Source organism: Manacus vitellinus, unplaced genomic scaffold, assembly GCF_001715985.3.
Source record: "Manacus vitellinus isolate BGI_N305 unplaced genomic scaffold, ASM171598v3 scaffold_4_pilon, whole genome shotgun sequence".
Classification (NCBI taxonomy): Eukaryota; Metazoa; Chordata; class Aves; order Passeriformes; family Pipridae; genus Manacus; species Manacus vitellinus.
The window spans coordinates 5791075-5810763 of NW_021940604.1; positions in this window are offsets into that span (position 1 = coordinate 5791075).

A 19689-nucleotide genomic window follows, 5' to 3' on the forward strand; every position below is an offset into this window, starting at 1 on the left:
TTTAGACAGGCATAAAAAAAAATGTTTAAGTGAAATTATAGGAAGAATTTTACACAGCAGGAAGTAATTAGCCAAATGGAAATATGGCTAAAATGGTGAGATTAAGACTTTTAACTGGTGAAAAGTTGTTCATGTTCTTTAATTGTTAAATATGCTCTAAGATCTTGCCTTATATCTCATCAAAAGAATCTTTAACCAGGTCTATCTGTACTTCTGAAGAAATTCTCTCTTTTGAAAAGGCTTGGCTTGCACAAGACTTTAGTTGAACAAATCCCATTAACAGCAACGAGAGTCACTCTGCTAAATCCCCCATGCCCCGAACAGAAACAGCTCTGTAAGTAATGTGCAAGTTTGTACTCCTCTGAAAATGGATAGATGTGAGATAGAAGGGAAACAGCTTCTTTTGTCACAGATACCTGATAATTTTTAAGTGTAATGCACCCTCCTGGAGGAGAGGGGAGGGAAGGGAAAGGAAGGCAAGGCAAGGCAAGACAAGGTAAGGCAAGGCAAGGCAAGGCAATGCAAGGGAAGGGAAGGGAAAACTGAAAAGAGAAGGGAAGAAGGGCAAGAAAAAGGGACAAAACAGGGAAGCTGGATAAACAGGAAAAATAAAGTTATAACAAAACAAAGGTCACCGCCAATACCTTCCTTCAAATGCACCTGCATTTTGTTTTCCAAAGGAATTCTCTGGGCTGCCTAGCCTCATCTTTCTTTTGAAGTTCCTTCTGGAATTGACTCTTATCTAAGCCATTCACGCATCTCTATTGAAATACTCAGAAACGGAGCAAGGTGTGAAGAGGAACAGAAGATTAAGCAAGGCTGCAGAAAATACTCACTTATTCATCTTTCAAAGGCGATAGAAAGGGAGTTGAGCACATCTTTATTCTTCTGTGAGAGGATGCTATTGTTCATCTTGTTCTAATTATGAAATTTGAACTTAAAAGGAAGAAAGAGAACACCCCTGTGACAGTGCACAGTACATATTCCCGGAAATAATTCTTATAGAGGCATATGTCAACCCTATGTATCCAAGAATGACCCAACAGTCACAAAGCAACACACAGAAATATTTGATACAATCTACAAAGCTTCACTTCTTGATCTATTTTTGTTCCAAACAGATTAGAGAACTGCGTGGCAGAAGAAGAAAACACAGCTAATCTTTCATGACTGCTAGACAGTGCTGCAGAAATGTAATTGCAGAACCAGAAAATTCATGAAAAGAATGCCATGCCATTTACCACAATTCAAACTTAATCTAATTATTCTTTAATCATACAAAAGAGAATGTTCCTCAAGCACAAATAAAAAGAAAATAAGCATCGTGTCTCCACTAAAAATCCATGCAATTTGTAGAGTGGATCTTTTCTTAAAAAATAAAATATAATAAGAAGTCACTGAGATTTTTCCACTCTGACAATCCACCGGTCTGCTAATATTGTCATCTCCTCCTTCCATCCCTATCCAAAAAAACCCCACTTTTAGAAAATGTGAGCATTCCTATAGGTCTAAAGCCTAAATGATGGAGAAAGAAAGGCCAATGTTGTATGAACATCTTGAGTAAGTCTGAGTTCATTGCTTTCCAAAGCACTATTCTGCAAATCTTTGATTCAGATATAAGTGGCACTTTCATCACTAGGTGAAGCGCTTCAAATGAGGAGAAATACAAAGGGGTTGAGGATGTTAGCTCAGAATAAGGTACTTCTCTTCTGTCTAGTAACTGAGTGTGACATTGACAGTTTTGCTGTAGATGTTTGAATTGGAAACAACATCTGTATATTTTAAAAGCCATGAAATGAAGTTTTCATTAGCTATTGCACATCCAGCAATATCTCAGGACAACATACTTGTCTGCTCAGGCATTTCCAAAGTTTCCACAGAGGCTAGATAGGTGGGAGTTTTTTCCTTTCTCTTTCTCTTCCCACCCTTGCACCCAACCAGACTGGACTAAAAACTCTGACATCAACTGGGATACATAAGGAGGTCACAGATGTTATCATTTGCAGTTGAATGAAAATTAGTTTCTTATTTCTGTTCACTAATTTCTAGAAGATTCTCAGACGCATAGTGCTGTCTAGGATTAGATCTGTCCTGTTTCTCCGCTGGGCTGCAACCCTTTCTATTTGCTCCTTCATTCAGAGATGTTACATCATGCCCATGAAGTGTGAGATGCACAGAGGTGTATCCTGCTTCAGTCTGGGGCCATGGACCTTGCACTTGTGAGCATTGCACCCTCTTTTCCACAAGAATTCAGTTCACATTAACAGGGAAGAATACAACCCTGGCTTTTAGTTTCCTACAGTCAAAACATCTGTAGAGGAAGAGTCTTCTTCAATGACTCTTCACCTGAAGGTTAGTGACATTCATTACCTTCCATTGATCATGTATGTCACAAGAGGAACAGTGGATAATAAACACCTCAGTTCTTCTTTGTCTCTGATTCTGAATATCCTCCTCCAGAAAACCTGACTTGCAAGCTTGTTCCATCAGTCTTAGTTCAGAATCAATTTGTCTTCTACTGGATTCATGTGATCCATATATTCTTCTTCCATAATCATCTTCTGCAGCCCCATTGAATTAGGACTTTGCCTATCAACTGACTGGAGAATACATTTTTACTCCCACAGAATAAATTGAGATAAGCTAATTTGTTTTTCAAAAATGTGAGGCTTTATTATACCAGCTTTAGACAAAAGGTGCCTGGTAGAGTTGGAGTCACTTTAGAGTAGGAACAATTTACATTTTATTGTTTAAATAAAGGAAACAGCACTACAAAACTGAAAAAGAGGTTCTAATTCACTCAGTAGAATCCAAATGTGGAAGATTTTATCTACCTACAGGCAGACAATGGTGCAACATAACTGGCTCCCTTCTATGATATGTGGGTGAAAAATTTTGCATTTTAATTGCTGCACAGCCCTTCTCACCTGTGTTTGTGCAGGACTGTAACCCTCTTGGTAGCAGCCAATCCTAGTTTTCCAAGTGACTGCCCTGCATGGGATGTGTTGCAATATTGGGGTATGTTTAAGCTTTCAGGTCTCAGAAGAACTACTAACACAAAAAGCACCTTAGCCAAGTTACAGAGTATTTGGTGTATCACTATTGTGACTGTTCAGGGAGAGTACTTGATCCCTACTGTTCTATGAAAACAATCACAAGCCGCTGATGTTAGGTAGCTTTTGTATCTGCTAATAAAGACTCTTTTTGGCCTTACAGATTTGCCCCACACTAGCAGGACCACGGTCCTTTCCGAAGTTCAGATTCCATTTTACTCTGGAGTAGAGAAGCTTTTTATAGGAAGATGGTTTGTTGACAGATAGTGCATCTGTAATAGGTATCACTGGAGTTTCAGTTACATCCCTGCCCATGCAGCATAGCTGACCTTGTATCAAAATCTCATACTTTAAAATGAATGTTCCCTATTTACTTTACAAATCACTGTTTCTTTTAGATGCTCATAAGAAGCTAATATAAAACATCTTAATGAGCTTTGTGTCACCAACATAACCCCCTGTCTTCTGCAGGAATAATATCAAGTGTACTTATAAACAATTATTATCCCACACAGCCTGAATTCAAAACAAAATTCTTGAACACAAAATTTTATTGGAAACAATTTAAAAAAACATGAGCTATGTTTAAGTATCTAGAATATCATAATGCTCAGAGGCCCTAGCTGAAATAGGCATCTTGTTGTGATATACTATATAGAACGACATGGTAGGAGATAGTTGCCTCAGATTACAGTCTAGCTGAACAGGGTGGCAGAAACTGAAAACGTGAACAGACTAAATGATTTGACCCTGTTCAACAGCTCTGCAGTAAACAGGACCCAGCTCCCTTGATTCCTCTGTCAGCTGCTGCTATTTGGCTCCCATTGCCTTTGCACTGCAAGAAGAGGCCGATTGTCAGTATGGGTACACCCACAAGCATCTATACATGACCAAATTAGCCATGTATGTTATGTGAGTGAATCTGTATACACTTACAGTTCTGAAACATGCACATACAATCTCAAAAATGTTTGCTTGGACTACAGAAGAATTCAACATTTCTTTTACTGTGGTAGTCTATTCAAATATCTTAAAAGGTGAAGGCTAATCAGGTTAGAAATAAATTGAAGAAAATATTATCAAAATCCTATACAAACACAGAACATCTGGAGGAGCTTTCAAGCCCAAGGTCTTAAACAGAATGTGACATCAACATAGAAAATGAACTTTTCCAAATTTCATCACTAAGTTCCTAGCCAAGGAATCCTATCTTATTCCATTTCTAGACAGCTAAACCTTTCCATTCTCAAACATGTGATTAGCCCAAATTCTAAAAGCAAGCATGTCTCAGAATGATATAAATAAAGCAATACAACAGTTACTGGCCCACATAGCAGCTGGACCAGATGGCATCTCTATACATTTTTAAACAATGCAGTCTAATGTTGTATTAACACATCTACTTGCATAAGTATATGTAGATATACAAGACAATAACAATACTTGACACTAATCCTGAGTACATCAGCATGGAAAATAACTAGCCTTCTAGAGGCTAGCAAGAGCACTCAACAGCAATGGTAAAATATTATTATATTTATATGATAAAAAGTTTCTACCTCTTTGGTTGACATTATTCTCATTAACTTGCTAAGTACTGCTTACCAGTATGTCACCAACATCACTATTAAGGTGTTGTTAAATATTCTACATTATTTATAGTATGAAAATAGGAATAGCTTTTCAGTCTTGAATCCACTAAGGTCTATAGAGTCTACTTGAAGCATTTACATTACGCTTCAGGAGAGATAATACTTTGGTTTGGAGGTTGAACTCAGTTTTTTTCCCAGCACTTCAAAACTCCAGCCTCTAGCTTTCTACCTCCTCACGTCTGATTTACTGGAGAAAGATGTCCAACATCTCTACCCTCCATGACATTGCCTTTGGAGCCAACTTCACAGATCCTGCCTCCAGCAGATCATCCTCTTGTAGGTCATCCTAAGTGATGTTTTTCGGACATTTCTTCACTATTCTTCAGAAGAGACAACTGACAGGAATCTTCCTTGCACCAAGGGCATGCAGTTGTCTCCTGAGCACGCAACATTTTTTGACAAATTAAGTAAGTAAACACAGTGAGGGAATTAGGAAAGGGAGCTACACAATTTGCTTGCCTTTCTAAAGTCAGAGAAGGAGAAAAGTACCTTTCATTACGCTACGGTAGCCCAGTCAAATCAACCACCCATAGTACTTTTTTCTGAATATATGTCAATACCCAGCTGAACTCATAAATCTCCGTCTTGTCTAATGAAGATTTCTGACATGCCAAACTTGGCAACTGGCTCAAAATATCTCACAAGGCGATCAAATCCTATAGATTTATAATTTTAAATTATTTACAGCAGCTCCTTCACAAGCTGTCCTGCCCTCCCTCCAAGAGCCAACTTCTCTCTAATGCCATAAAACCCTCCCCTGCCTTTGTCATATACCCCCTACCCCGCCTCTGAAGAACAGGACTTACAGAATTTAGCAGTGGCCATAATTCAGTTAAAAGCTTGAGCTTGTAAATAAAATTTTTTAAGACAGTAAATAAAAATAATAGAAATAAGTCAAAAACCTGAATCATCAAAATCTCATCTGGCTTGCAGATTTAAGGTGTCAGGCCCTTCCTTCATCACATGTTTCAGGAGAACCCGGGGAACACCACTCACGCTCAGTCTAATAAAAAGCTGGAAACATAAACAAAATTAATTTCCCCAAATCCCCAAACACGTTGGTTCTCAGTTCAAAGGTTTGTTTGTTTGCTTGTTTAAATTGTGAGAAAATCTGAGTAAAAAGTGTTGGGTTTGAGAGGTTTGGATTTTTTTTTCAGCATTCTCTGTTGAAAATAATTTCTTTTTTCCAACCAATTCTGCCTGCCAACTAGGTGTGCCATCAATTCAATGGCAAATTTGTGACAGACCATCTTGTTGAAATCTTGGCAGCACACTGCTACATGTGAGCATTCACAGAACACCAGCATTTTCTAGGCTCCCTGCCAAATGAATGCTTTGGAGAATGTATGTATGTACTGTATTCCAACAGTCTTCAAAGGATTAGCTTTGAATTACGTGAATTGTTTTGAGTTTGAGACATCATTAGGTTATATTAAATTACAAAATATGTAAAAATAAGAGCCTGTGCTTGCTTGAACTAGCAACTCTGTCACTTTTACCTTTGTGACTTCATCTGTGATGACATTTGCTTTTTTTGGTGCTCTTCTATTTAACAATTCTTCCAGGAGTTGCTTTTCTTTTTTCTCAGACTTGATTTTCAGCTCCACTGGTTTGCATTTTGCTTGGCTGCATAAAAAGTGCATACATTCCTTACACTCTTTGTGAATGGGATTTTTCCCAAACATTATTTATATTAAATCTTCACGGCACTTTTTTAAGGCTTCTTTATCTTCCTTCTTTTTTAATCCAATTTATTTGTTCCCACCCAAGGATGTCATCTCAGCCTCCTGCTCCTCTCCTTTTCACTTTTAGCCCTTTCCACCTATTCCCTCCATTTTCCCATTTATATTATCACCACCCTTCTCTAACACCAGCTTCTTGGAGTATCAAATCAACTTTACCTCCAGAAATCTGAAATAAAACTACCAATAAATCGGTTTGAATTTTCTTGAATAGAGGTTGAGCCTACACAAGTATTTTGAAATGTTATCAAGCTGAAAACAGCATCAAACCAGAATGGTTTCTGTTGCCACAGAATCCAAACTGAAACTGAATTAAAAGATGCACTGGTTTAATTGCCTGCCCACAGACCCATTCACAGTGTTTGCCTACTCTCACTCCCCACTCTTGCATGCGATCACTACTATTATTTTTTGCAGTTCTGTCATCTCTCAACTCATATCTGTTGCTCTTCTCTCTCACCACCCCCAGCCACTGCTGTTCCTGCAGTGCATCTCCTCTTTATTCTCCAAATTTCAGTTCCTCTAATCATGACTCTCACACAGATAGGGATGTCTCTAAGTCTAATGCTGCTTTGCCAACAACCTCTCCTACTTCAATCCTTGTGGGGATCCTATCTGTTTCCATTTCTAGCTGTCCCTTTTTTCCCACTCTTCCTCCTTGGAATGGGGCTGGCAATGAGTTATTTCTGCTTCTGTTCCTCTATTTTTCTATCATCTACATCAATTTTCCCTCTCTGCCCAAGATTCCCCAAGCTCTGGTCTTGTTCTCTATCATTTCCAGGTCTCTTTCAACATCATCCACCAGTCCCCCAGAAATGCACCACTTTTTCCAGGACTTCCAATTCTTTTTCAGCCATTGAGAAAAACTATCAGCTGTGACATACCTCTGAGCTCTTCCTCTCTTTTACTCAGACAGTACATTAACTCTGGCTGGGTTGTACCCAGCAATCATCTTACCTGCTTTTGCTTTTCATTAAAAAAACAGAGCAGGTTTGTGATCTGAACTAGCTGTGTCACAAGAAACACTGGGCTACTTGGGTGATACCATCTGTCAGTCCACAAAGTAGTTCTCCATGTTTTTTGACCAGTACGTCCTATGACACCTTCCCTTTCTTTCCCTTTTCTTTTAGTATTTCCAAAAAGTACATCTTCTTTTTCTTTAGACCTCACACATAACATTTTCTTCCCTCAAATCTATCCAGACTGATGCTTTAAAGGTCATAACTTTCATTTTTATAGGAATATTCTTCATGAATTATCACCAGGTCTTCTACCATCTCTTCTTACCCGAGACCAAGAGTAAGCCTCTTAAAAGGCTCCCATCCATAAACTCTTCCACTAGGCAGCTTGAAAGGCTCTCAGAATAAATTTTCAAACACATTCATGCTTTGCTTTCCACTCTCCCAGATGCTCAGGAGCCACTCTCTATAAATTTCTACAAAACAATTCATTATTTCCCTTTCACATTCTCTTTAAAGCCCTCCATTTCTGGGCTGCCTACAAAAGACTTGACAACATTTAGACTTCTGGTATGCTGAGGTCACTGCCTATGATGCTGACTAATATTTTCTATGTTTCCTGGTGTTCCTCCATCTGCCTGTCTCCATCTGTTGTTTCCTTGCTCATCCTGGTAAGCTGCTCGGAGGCGGGACTGACTTGCTGTTCCCCACAGGTGCAGCTGCTGCAGCCTGCAGTCCCCAGCCAAGGCTTGTGCCCATAGGAGCTCTGCTCCCATAGACCACATGGATAACCAGGCCCATGCCTCGCTGAGGATCTGCCTGCCTGCTGGACTAGGAGCTTCGACCAGGCTGCTCTCAGGCTGACTGCTGGCTTAGGTGATCTTTTAGCTCTGGTGCCTTTTGTTCAAACACTGCTTACCGTCACGGGTGGAAGTTATTTCATTGACCTCACTTAGTCAATATCACAAAACACCAAACAATTTTGCAGAGCAAGGTTCCCTCTGTGGGGCAGCTTCCCCACAGCATGTGTCTGTCTCAGGGTCAGCTTTGCTAGTCCATCCATTTAATTCACTCAGAAAATCACATTGAGACGGTAGGACATAAAGAGACCCATTTGCCCATTGCACTAATCTAAGCCTTTTTATTTGCTGCAGTATAAGTAGGGACCAGTGAAGAAAGATGATTTAGTATTAAAACCTGCCCAGCATGCTGATATGAGAACTATGAATAGATCAGTGTTAGAGGCACAGGACAGGTCATGATGGTGTAATGGCTGTCAGAGAGGAGGCTGCAAATGCCTCAGCTGAACTAAATGAATTCTCCCCAGGTCTCTCTCTGAAAAGTTAAAGACACAAATTAGAATTCTAGCAATAAATACAAAATTTGACCAGCTCACTCCAGAGTGGATGGTGCAGGAGGATGGTAGCATGGATGCAAGTGGGAAAAGCACTAGGATGCTCTAGTGAAAGAGGGCAGAAACACACAGCTGGTGCTCTTTTTCAGGACGGCAAAGGCTAATTAAGTTTTGACATCCTAAGTTGAATTATCGGAAATCCAAACATGAGCATATTGTATTAGTCTCCTAGCTTCTGCTGCTTTCAGTGAAGGGGGAAAAGTTATTTAATTTTTTTGACCACTGGACTCCAGAAAACCTTATAAAGACAAGCACTATTCTGTTCTCCTTATGAATTCAAATCCTCCTTATGAATTCACTCCTTTGAGGCTTACACATTTAACAGGTGAAAAATTACAAGAAAGAGAAAACAAAAGGGCTCACGAAACTCCTTTCTCTGAGTTTCTCATGGCATGTCAGAGAATACCAGAAAATAAGATTCCAAAGGTCCTTGAGGGGACAGAAAATCCTTTGGCCCAATTCAACTGCATATTAAACTTCCTTCTTGAAATTTCCTCTTTGCAGTGCTTAGCTCTCAAGATACCAGAAAAAAATGTTCTGTCTTCTTCTTGCAGTGTCAAGGCTTTTTTCATTTTTATAGAGGGCAGAGTATAATTTCAGCCCATGAAAATAGAACTATCATCAGTAGATTCTCTAAGTATCTGTGCTTCCCAAGTGCTTCCTTTCCATTAGACTTCTTTCAATGTCATCATGATTTTTCTTCAACATTAACTAATGCTTAGGTAGATACTAACGCTTTTATCCCTTGAATTTGTTAAGACAGGCTTTTAGTCCTTCATCCATATTATTTTCAACCAGTATACAAAAGTTTTCCAAATTTAGAAACATTTGGAAATACAATTAATGCTGTTTGTCCTTACTTCTAAATAGAGAAGACAAATGCTAAATAAGACCTAGGTAAAACAGAACCCTTAATTCTCAGTTATTCTGTAGGTAATTCATAAATTTCTTAAAGCTACAGTTGAAGAATTTTGAAATATTGAGGGGCTTAAAATATTTCTATTCTAAAGCTTCCCGTTGCATAAATTTTACAAGAGTACAGAGCTTATCTATCAAATCAAGACTCTTCTAAATGTTTCAGGTTAGATGCCCCAAAATGGGGATACTAGAACAGGATCCCCAGGGAAGTGGTCACAGCACCAAACCTGTTGGAATTCAAGAAGCATTTGGACAATGCTCTCAGGGACATGGTGTGATTCTTGGGATGTCCTGTGCAGGACCAGGGGTTGTAGTCAATGATCCTGATGGGTCCCTTCCAACTCAGCGTATTCCACGATTCTATGAAGTGACTACTTGTCACCACTGCTATATTTTTAGGACCTTATGCCTTTAAATTATGTTAATGTAGTTTTATTTAGACTTCATCAAAAGCTTCTGCTAAGGGGCAGCAGTTCTATCAGTTTAGGACAGAAGGTTTTTAAGGCATTCTGCAAGGAACCATTCAGGTGCTAAGACTAGGAGAAAACAAATAAAAGAATGAGAAAAAATGTCCAGTTGAACTTCTTCCTCTGGGTATCTTGTGGCATCTTGTACAGTTGAAGAAAATAATGCCATGTGTAGTCTTGCGAGGAAAGTTGGTCTAATGTCCCCCTAGGAACTGCAGGACACAGGAAAGTTGATCTGTTATATTGTTGAAGTACAGTCAGGATCAGGATGCAAAACTGAATTCCTGATCTTTGCATAGTTTGGTGTGGGATTTTTGTGTCTCTTTGTCACACTGATTTTACATTATTTTACAATGTACATTTCTTCGACATTAGCCCACACTGTTTGCTAATATTCACAGCAGTTTGCTAATATTCCTAGCAGTTCCCTTCCTGGATTCTTGGTTTTCTCTCCCTTTTTACCTTCTACCTCTTTCTTGGTGGCCAGAGAAACTTGAGCTTTTCTCCCCAGTGAAACTGGGGAGATGTCTGTGCTCCTAGAGCTCAGGGAACACCCATTCAAACACATGGTCTCAGTTCCTCTTCCAGTTTTTCCAAGGAGGTTGGTGATTTAAGCATCACTTCTGGCATTAGGAAAAGGGAATTTTAAGTGGCCTGAAAGGAAAGAAGGCAGCACTTCACTGAGACCAGCGAGCAAACCCGTGCTCCCTGGAAGGTCTCCAGCCACCACTTACCCCAGAGCTGTTCCAAGAAGAGTGATGTCAGAACTCAGATCCAGAGTTCAAACTGTATCTAATTATAATCAAGCAACATTATTGTGGAAAGCTTCTTCCAACTACATTTGGAAGACTTGTGAGGTAGTCAATGCCTCCCTGAAAGTCTTCAGAGAATTTTGGCTCAACAAGGGGGTCAAAAAACAAAACATTGTATAACAGCTCACCATCTGTTCTGCACTTTTAAATTCTGCCTCAGCACAGAGAGGGAAGTGACATAAAGAGATGAAGATTTGAACTCAGTCTCAGAGTACACCAGCATTTTTTTCTTGCTTGATTGTGTACTAAAACTGCCTGTAAAGTCAATAACTTCCTATGGCTTCACAGCAAAGCTGAAAGATTAAAAAAGAGCCATGGTCCTTTGAAGATGTAGAAGGCAGTAAGTGAGCAGGCTGAATCCTCTTTGGATTTGAAAGTCTATGCAGTGCTAACAGTTCTGCTTTAAGGTGTCAAAATTGCCTTAAATCTTTACTTTTGTTATATCCTGCTGCTACAGACATGTAATAGAATAGGCCTGACTATTCTAAGCCATTTAGACAGCATCATTTTTCTTCCTGCATTTTTCTGAAACACAGCTGATTAGAACCTTTTTTTTTAAATTTTTTTTTGGTTGTTCAATGCACAAACACTTTTCATTACTTTAACTAGAACAGCGTGGCAATGTAATGTACATCACGTAACCCCACTAGATTTTACTATGGTTAGTAGCAACTCACAAACATGAAGTTCCAAACCAAATACTTAGACATCTGTCCCTTTGTTAGGCTATGAGCTTCCCACTAAACTCAGTGCAAAGTCAGGAGTCTAAGAAAGAGTTAGGAGCAGGAATGTTTTGCTGCTCTCTGTTTGGAAAACCAGGTTAGTGTATTTTAAAGGAATGAGGGAAAAACAGGAGGGAGGAGAAGGAGGCATGGCATGGGGTGAGATATGTCCCATGTCACCTTTGGCGGTGACCTGGCCAAGGCTTGCACGCTAACTCAATTACCACCACACTGAAACTCCTCGTCTGGGAGTTGGTGTTCTGTCCCCACTGTTGCAGCTCTCGGAGCTCCCAGGAACACAGGGCAAAGCTGAAGCCCTGATGCAGCATAAGCAAAAGGCCCAGGGCAGTCTGAGAGTTGAGCAGAAAGCACCTTCTGAAATAGTTCCTCCCCTTCACCAGACTGGTTGCAAAGTCCAGTAGCTTAATTAGACCATAATGAAGGACCTAAAACAGCCTTTTAGATATCAGTCTGAATAACAGGGAGTGTGAGATGGTAACTGATAGCTGAGGGGTGGTTTAAGGAGCCATTCCATACTGCCTCCTTGTTGAGGAGGTGACTGTGCTTCAGCCTGGACCAGAGGCCAGACAAGTAGTTAGTCAAGTCAGTTTCTGGGCTCAGTACCAAGCCAAACATGCACTATAGACGTCATAGGCTTTTGTTCCCTTGAGCATAATTTCTGCAGTGACAGCATCATCACCTTTTTCTCCTCCCTGTCTACTTCTTCGTTAGAGTTTTTCACAGAGCCGGTGAGCAAGTTTTTAAACCAGAGTAAGATAGTTGCTCTTAGCATTAATAAGAATGATTACTACACACTCATTTATTACTCTCCAACAACAAAATGCACGGCCCCTTTCACTAAATCAGTCTCTTCCCATCACAGACATCCCTGACCTAGTGCTATGAATTTTTCAGCCTCCTACTGTGGCACCATAAAGAGCTATTCTGGGCTGCACAGACAGACACATTTTTAGCATCAGGTGTCTTCCTCAAGAAACCCCTGCTGTCTCATGGGGACTGTCGAATTAGTTTGAGGTATAGCTTGAGTGTTGCCCCTGAGAAGACTCTTTTATGTTTCTATCACAGATTAAACTGTGCTTTAAGCTCCAGGCAGCTAACTTAATGGAGGGCAGGGTATGGTAGATTGAAGCTCAAGTGTAGGCGACCTTCCAGCTCGTAAAACAGTGAAGACTTGACTATCCCGTGCGAATACAAACACTCCTGTTGGCAGCACACGATCGGAGCTTCTGGCATACAGCTGCAGAGGCAGGGGGTGACTTGGCTTGGGGTGCTGACAGGGTCCCTGTCCCTGGCTGACCCTCCCAGTCACACTGCACAGCCATCTGAGCTGCACAGCCATCAGTTCCTGGGCCACCATGGGTAAAGATGCCCTTTCTGGGCCAAATCATCATCAGTTTTAATTTGTCTTAAAACATGAAGTTGTTAGTTATTTATATTAAGCCTTTCTTATCTGTTGGGCTAAAATGTCCTGAAATGGTAGGGCTTCAGTTTGGCTACTTGAGTTATCACTGCAATGAAAATGTTTTGCACAGATACAGAGAATGTAACAGCTGTCATATAAATGTAACTATGTAACAGTTACCATATAAATTTTTTTTTCTAACTTTTTTTAAGAGTTTTTTAAAGAAATACCACTTACACAACTCACTGTATCTCTTCATCCTCCTGTCTGTTAGTCTGTTTCCCTTCCTCGGTAACCTTTAAACACATTGAGTAACTTCAAACAAATCTGAAAATTGCTTAAGTGTCCTTGGTATCCTTCAGACAAGTTAAGAGAGACCTTCTTGAAGTTCTAACTGAGGACAATACTGAAATAAGAGTTCCATTTTAAATAAAAATCAGCAGAATCATGTGCAAATATCAGTAGGAATTCAAACTTCGTAACTTCTGCTTTTTATGAAATTACTTGCTAGCTTTACAAGTGACACACACTGGGATGTGTAAGGAATGATAAAAAAGAGTTAAGCATCCACTTAAGCATATGGAACTTGACAAAGCAGTGATCGGGGGCAGGATGTCATAACCATATGCAAGTATCTAAAGCATTCTAATAACAGTGCAGGAGAGAAATCATAGAAGTAAAGAATGATTTAGATTGGAAAGGACCTTAAACATTATCTAATTACAACTCCCCTACCATGGGCAGGGATACCTCCCACTAGGCCAGGTTGCTTAAAACCCCATCCAAATTGGCCTTAAACATTTTCAGGGATAGGGCATCCACATCTTCTCTGGGCAACCTCTTCCAGTGCCTCACCACTTCCATTGTGAAAATTTCTTCCTAACATCTAATCTAAACCTACTCTCTTTCAGTTTAAAGCCGTCACCCCTTGTCCTATCACTATATTCATTTGCAAAAAGTCCCTCTTTATCTTTCTTGTAGGTACTGGAAGGTGCTATGGGGTATCCCTGGAGACTTCTCTTCTCCAGACTGAACAACCCCAACTGTCTCCACCTGTCTTTAAAACCAATGTGGCTTCAGAGCTGGCCGAGTTTGAACTCTTAATGGCAATCTACATAAACTTCTGCACCCCTCTGTGAAGTTGTCGGTCTCAGTAGGGAAGCACACTCATTTCACACAAGCAGGAGAGGAGCCCAGCATAACAGCTAATGCCGGTGCTAAAATTCACATCTGAAAGGGATCGGAATGACCAGAAACTGCACATTCTGGTCTAAAATCTGCTCACTCAGTAAGACATCCCTCCTTCACCCTAAAAACCTCACTTACAAAACAAAATTAATTTGACTCCTGAGACTGCTAGGAAAACCCAAGTAGTCAAATGCCACACACAGATGTGGTATAAAACCTTGAAAACATAGAAAGTGATGGCTTTGACCTTCCTAGTGTGTGGTGCCAACTTCCCTGAGCTTTGTGACTTACTCCCAATATGTAAAGTCAAGCCTCTCAGTGCCTTCCTGAGTACTAGTTTTGATTCATAATACACCTTCAATTCCAAAAAACAACATATTGCACATACAGCAACTTTCCCTCCTCACCAGATTTATTCTCTTCGAATAGTTCTGCCTAAATTCCACTTCAGGCTTCTGCACACTAGTTCTGTTTTGTCTGCCTGAGGTTAACTTTCTTAGTACTCTCTAGTATTCCTTCAGTCCAGGAGAATAATCCCCAAGGATTTAAAGATCTCTTTGCTATAGCGGCATTTCCAGTTTCTGACTGTGGAAGAAATATTGATGTGAGTTCCTTGAAACCCTTTCCCTATGAAGTGTCAATAATTACCATCTTGGCATACAAAAAGGAGACTTTGGCAGGTTGCCCAGTAACATCAAACAGGTCTGGAACAGTCACAAGAGCTCAGTTTTCTGTAACAGTACCTGACATGATTGTAAGAAATCACACAATTGACTTCTAGGAATTTGAAGAAAAGATATATTCCTTGATTAATTTTGATCAGCAACATAAGACCTATCCTTTTGATACTGGGTTAACAGAACTGAAACATAAACTAGGACTTCTTTCACTATGTATTTAAATTACTTCTTCAGTTACAAAAGCATGTTTTTCCTATTGGTCATGTTCACTAAAAAATGTCCTGACCAGAGCAGTCTTGATTTAATTTGGTAGTTCTGTGTGTTATGAGGTTTTAACTTAAGTTGTACAAAACTTTTCTTCAACTCAAATTTTTTTGGTATTATGAGATTAAAAAAAAAAAAGGCAAGAATTACAAATTTAGGGGGAAAAAAAAAGAAACAAAGAAAAAGAAATATGCAACTACCAGAATTAAATATGGTTATAAACCACAGGAATCATTAGATCCAAGCCATACCCAAATGGTGTAGGTCAGTGTATACCATTTGGCCCAAAGTTCCTTTGAGAAGCACAAAAATTTGAGTTAACCTGACCTTGTTAGAAGGGTCAAACAGATTTACATTCAGCAAACCTCACTTTTTATCTATGCACCCACTGAGGCCTGAATTGCATCTTTATTAGAAGTTCTTTAAACACCACCATATTCACCATCCCAAGGGAAAGCAGTTTATCCCACTTATTTCAGCACCAAATCCTCTGTTCAATCAATCCATGTTCAAATCAAACTATTAAATATACTCCAAGAGCTATATTCCTCAGTGTCAAAATGTCTTTGCTTTTCCTTTTGGTTTTGCCTTTACTTTCCCAATACATTTTTTCATTTCTATTTCGACATTCCCAGTATATCTCTTTCTAAGACCATAACATAATCACTGAATTCATAAAAATTATTTGAAGCTCCAATACATGTCTGCAGCTTCACCAATGTGTTAGAAATGAGACCATATAACATGCCAGTAACACATACAGACAGGAGATGAAGTAAGAGGAGTCAACCAGGAATAGCTAACAATAAACATAATTATGTATGGCACTGAAATACTCAATGAGAAAGAAATCTGGCCATAACCCACTGTCAGCTGGAAGGACTTTTTTCCACCTTAAGACCTTCCTAACAGCAGCTAGAGAAACTGATGGGAAAAAAAATCATGTTTTATATATATATATATATATATATACACAATATATATATATACATATATATATTCATATATCCCTATATGTCCATGAGCTGTTCTGACTAGATTATTTTTTATATTTCTTCTTTATGGCCATTTCGGTAATTCTTAACAGAATCCCAAAATTCATTCAAACTCCACAAACACACAAAAATTCCTGTTACTAGTACTTAATCAGCCCTAAAATAGACATTATAAACCTACAGCTCAACTAGAGAAATCAACAAGGAGGCAAAGAACTGCAAGAGAAAATTCTGTGAGAAAATGTAAGCAGAGTCAAAAACTGCTCTGTGACCCTCTGTGATGCCCCCTCCCATGGCCCTTATCAAGTGACTTCTCTACTTTTTTTCCCAGTTTACACATCCTCCCATGTTCAGTAAACACAAAAAAGCCAAATATGTAAATGCAGAACTGAAAACAAAGGGCTACCAGGAAGTAAGAAATCACCATCTGGCACAAGTCACCATAGCTTGGCAGAAGTCACTTTGCTCTGGTGGATGAGCCAACTCTATCTTTCTGCTCTGGCAGTCAAGTGACCCTAGGATCCCACAACATTCTTTCTTATTTCTACTCATTTCATTGCTATAATATCTTTGTCAAATCCTTAAAAAAAAAATCTGTTATTGTAAAACACTATTTAAAAACAGTATTTAAATAAAAATACCATAACAAAAGGACATTCAGGATATTCACTTTGTCACCACTTACTTTGTATGGAGTGGTAGGATGGATACACACTCGTCATGCTGACTGCCACCTTTATCAGCCCGTCATGAATGCTGTGCTACATGGCTCATACAGACTCATTAGTTAAATGGTTGTCACTGAATCCTAGAGATCAAAACAGAATATGCAAGAAATCTGTTTATATAAATAAACTAGAGATCAGACACACAGGACACTACAAGAAAACTGGTTTCCATTTAGTAGAGATGGATTTGAATTTGTTTGTGTTACAGAAGAGTTACAGAGATCTAAGAAAAGTATTACGGTATGTATGACAACCAGCAAACAACTCTTCTCTTCAAAATATTTTTTAGAGTGCTACAATCTTGCTCACCCTCCTGTATGCCCTCTCAGTTTCTACAATACTCTATCCCAGCCAATAGGGAAATGTTTTGAATTAGTGATTAGATATTTTCCCTTAAAGCAGTGAGAGTTAGCACAATTGATTGTTCATATATCAGAATTGCTCAGCAGGAAGCTAAACTCTAAAAGCTTTCTGGTCAGAAGAAAGTCTCAGACTTTGATCTTTGTATTTCCCAGTCTATCTGAGACAACTCACATAATACGAAGCAAAAGGGATGTGCCAAACACCAGTTACTGTGATGAAGAATCAGAGACAAATCAAACAGCTATGCCAGGGCATATGGAGCTCGTGCATTTCTCCAGTTTTTATCTGGAGCTGGGACAAAACTTGCAGAGTGTGGTACAGCTGATTCCCATCCTTTTTGGGCAGTAGTTCCTAGTCTCATTCCTAGAGACTTTTGTTTTCAGACTCCGGAGTCATTATTTCCCTCTTTAAAGTACATTTTTAGTAATGTTCTGGGTTGAAAGGGAGCTGGAAACTCAGAGGGATGAAGTTTGTGTGATTCGTGACATGGAATTACCATATCTCAGGGTAAAGAAATCTTTCTGAACAGGCTCATTTCTGTCTCTCTCTCTCCGAGGAGAGAATCTGCAAGGGAGGCAATGTAAGTGGCCTATTCACAAGCCCAGCAGCATCCTTTAAAACATTCACATCCAGAGAAAGGCTTATTAATTGATTAATTAAAGATTTGGTATTAGAAATGGAGGCACTCTGCAGGATTTGGGTGCACTGTGGAAGAATACAAAGTTATAGCATGGCAGAAACACATGCACATGTAGTCTAAATGGACCACATCAACTCCAACTGGGAGGTCCCAAAATGATAACATTTCTAGAGATAGACCCTGCCATCAAACAGTTCTCTGCCAAAAAGTAAGCTCCACCAAGACTCCCCAGCCAATTTCTACCCAAGTCACCCACATCAGGCCTCATTTTGTCTGTCCAGCCATCACCCATTAGCAATGTTCCCGTCTCTCCTCAGAGCTGTCCCTGCATTCTGTCCCTCTCTCTGACATGGTCCAGAAACTCACCAGCATTTCAGTGTTGCCTTCCAGTTCCATCTGTCATTTTTGTCATGAAGTGACTTCTGTTCTTAGGACTGATCTATTCACATGAGCTATGTCTAAACTTTTATTTCTGTATCTGTTCATTTTTTATAGTTTATTTCTACACAGTCCAACAACCTAGTCTTCATAAAATTCTACAGGATAAAAAGTGCTTATGTGGATTTTAGCTTATTCACATATCTTTATCTGCAGCTCTATTGTTATGCAAAACATGAGTGGATGAATCCTTACTGCTGCAGGTATATTTTCTCCCACAATATGGTCCTTTTTTAAAAAATTTCTTTCATTCATTTCTTAAAAAAAAACCCTTCTTGATATTAACTTCAGGGTACATCTGTTAATCACGTGTCAACTCCATTATTGTCAATTACCTTACAAAAACTAGATTCTAAGATGAAAAATAGAAATATTCATCATGTCATTTTATAACTCACCATGTGCTTATTCAGACCAAAGCACTGATTTCAAAATCACAGCAAGCAACTAAGACATAATTAAACTTTTATCCCTGCAGATTTTGAGAGATATATATTTCCTGTTAAAAAAAAAATAAAAGGAAACAAAATAATTTTCTGTAGTGGGAAGTTTTAGTTCTATTTGACGTAAGAGCAGGAAGAAATATTTTCTTACAAGTACGAGACATGACAAAGAAGAAATTTAAGAAGACAAGTAAGTTTTGGGTTAGGATTTTCACAATCAATACTTTATTTTGCATAATGCTTTGAGATTTTCCCGTACTTTGCTTCATTTTTCCAATAACTTGTATGTTAGAATAAGAATAGAACTGATTTGCTTCAGTGTTAAAGAAAAGTTTTCCATCTGGGACAAACTTAGCTAAATACATCTACCCTTTTTCCAGCACAGTGGTCAGCTGCATAAATACCATATTTTTATTTCTGAGCCACCTGTGACCCTTTCCATGCTGCAAACAACACCAGTTGGTGAAATAAGCACCTTGGATAATCATTTGAGACAATCATTTTGCCCATATTTATAAGTGGACTTTTCTTGTTAAGATCCCTTAGCCTAGATCTCATGGAAAATGGGAACAGAAGCCAGGTACCAAGAAACTGCTTCAAGGCTGTCTATAAGGAGTATGTTACTAACTACATCAGTCAAAGGCTTCCAAAAACAGCACTTCCATTCTACCCATCACAGCTTCAACTCCACTGATAATCTGCCCTGGGTCATCTCCCAGACAAAAATGCATGTGATTTTTTTCTTGATGCCAAGGCCTTGATACCTTACTGCAGCCTTTAAATGCAGA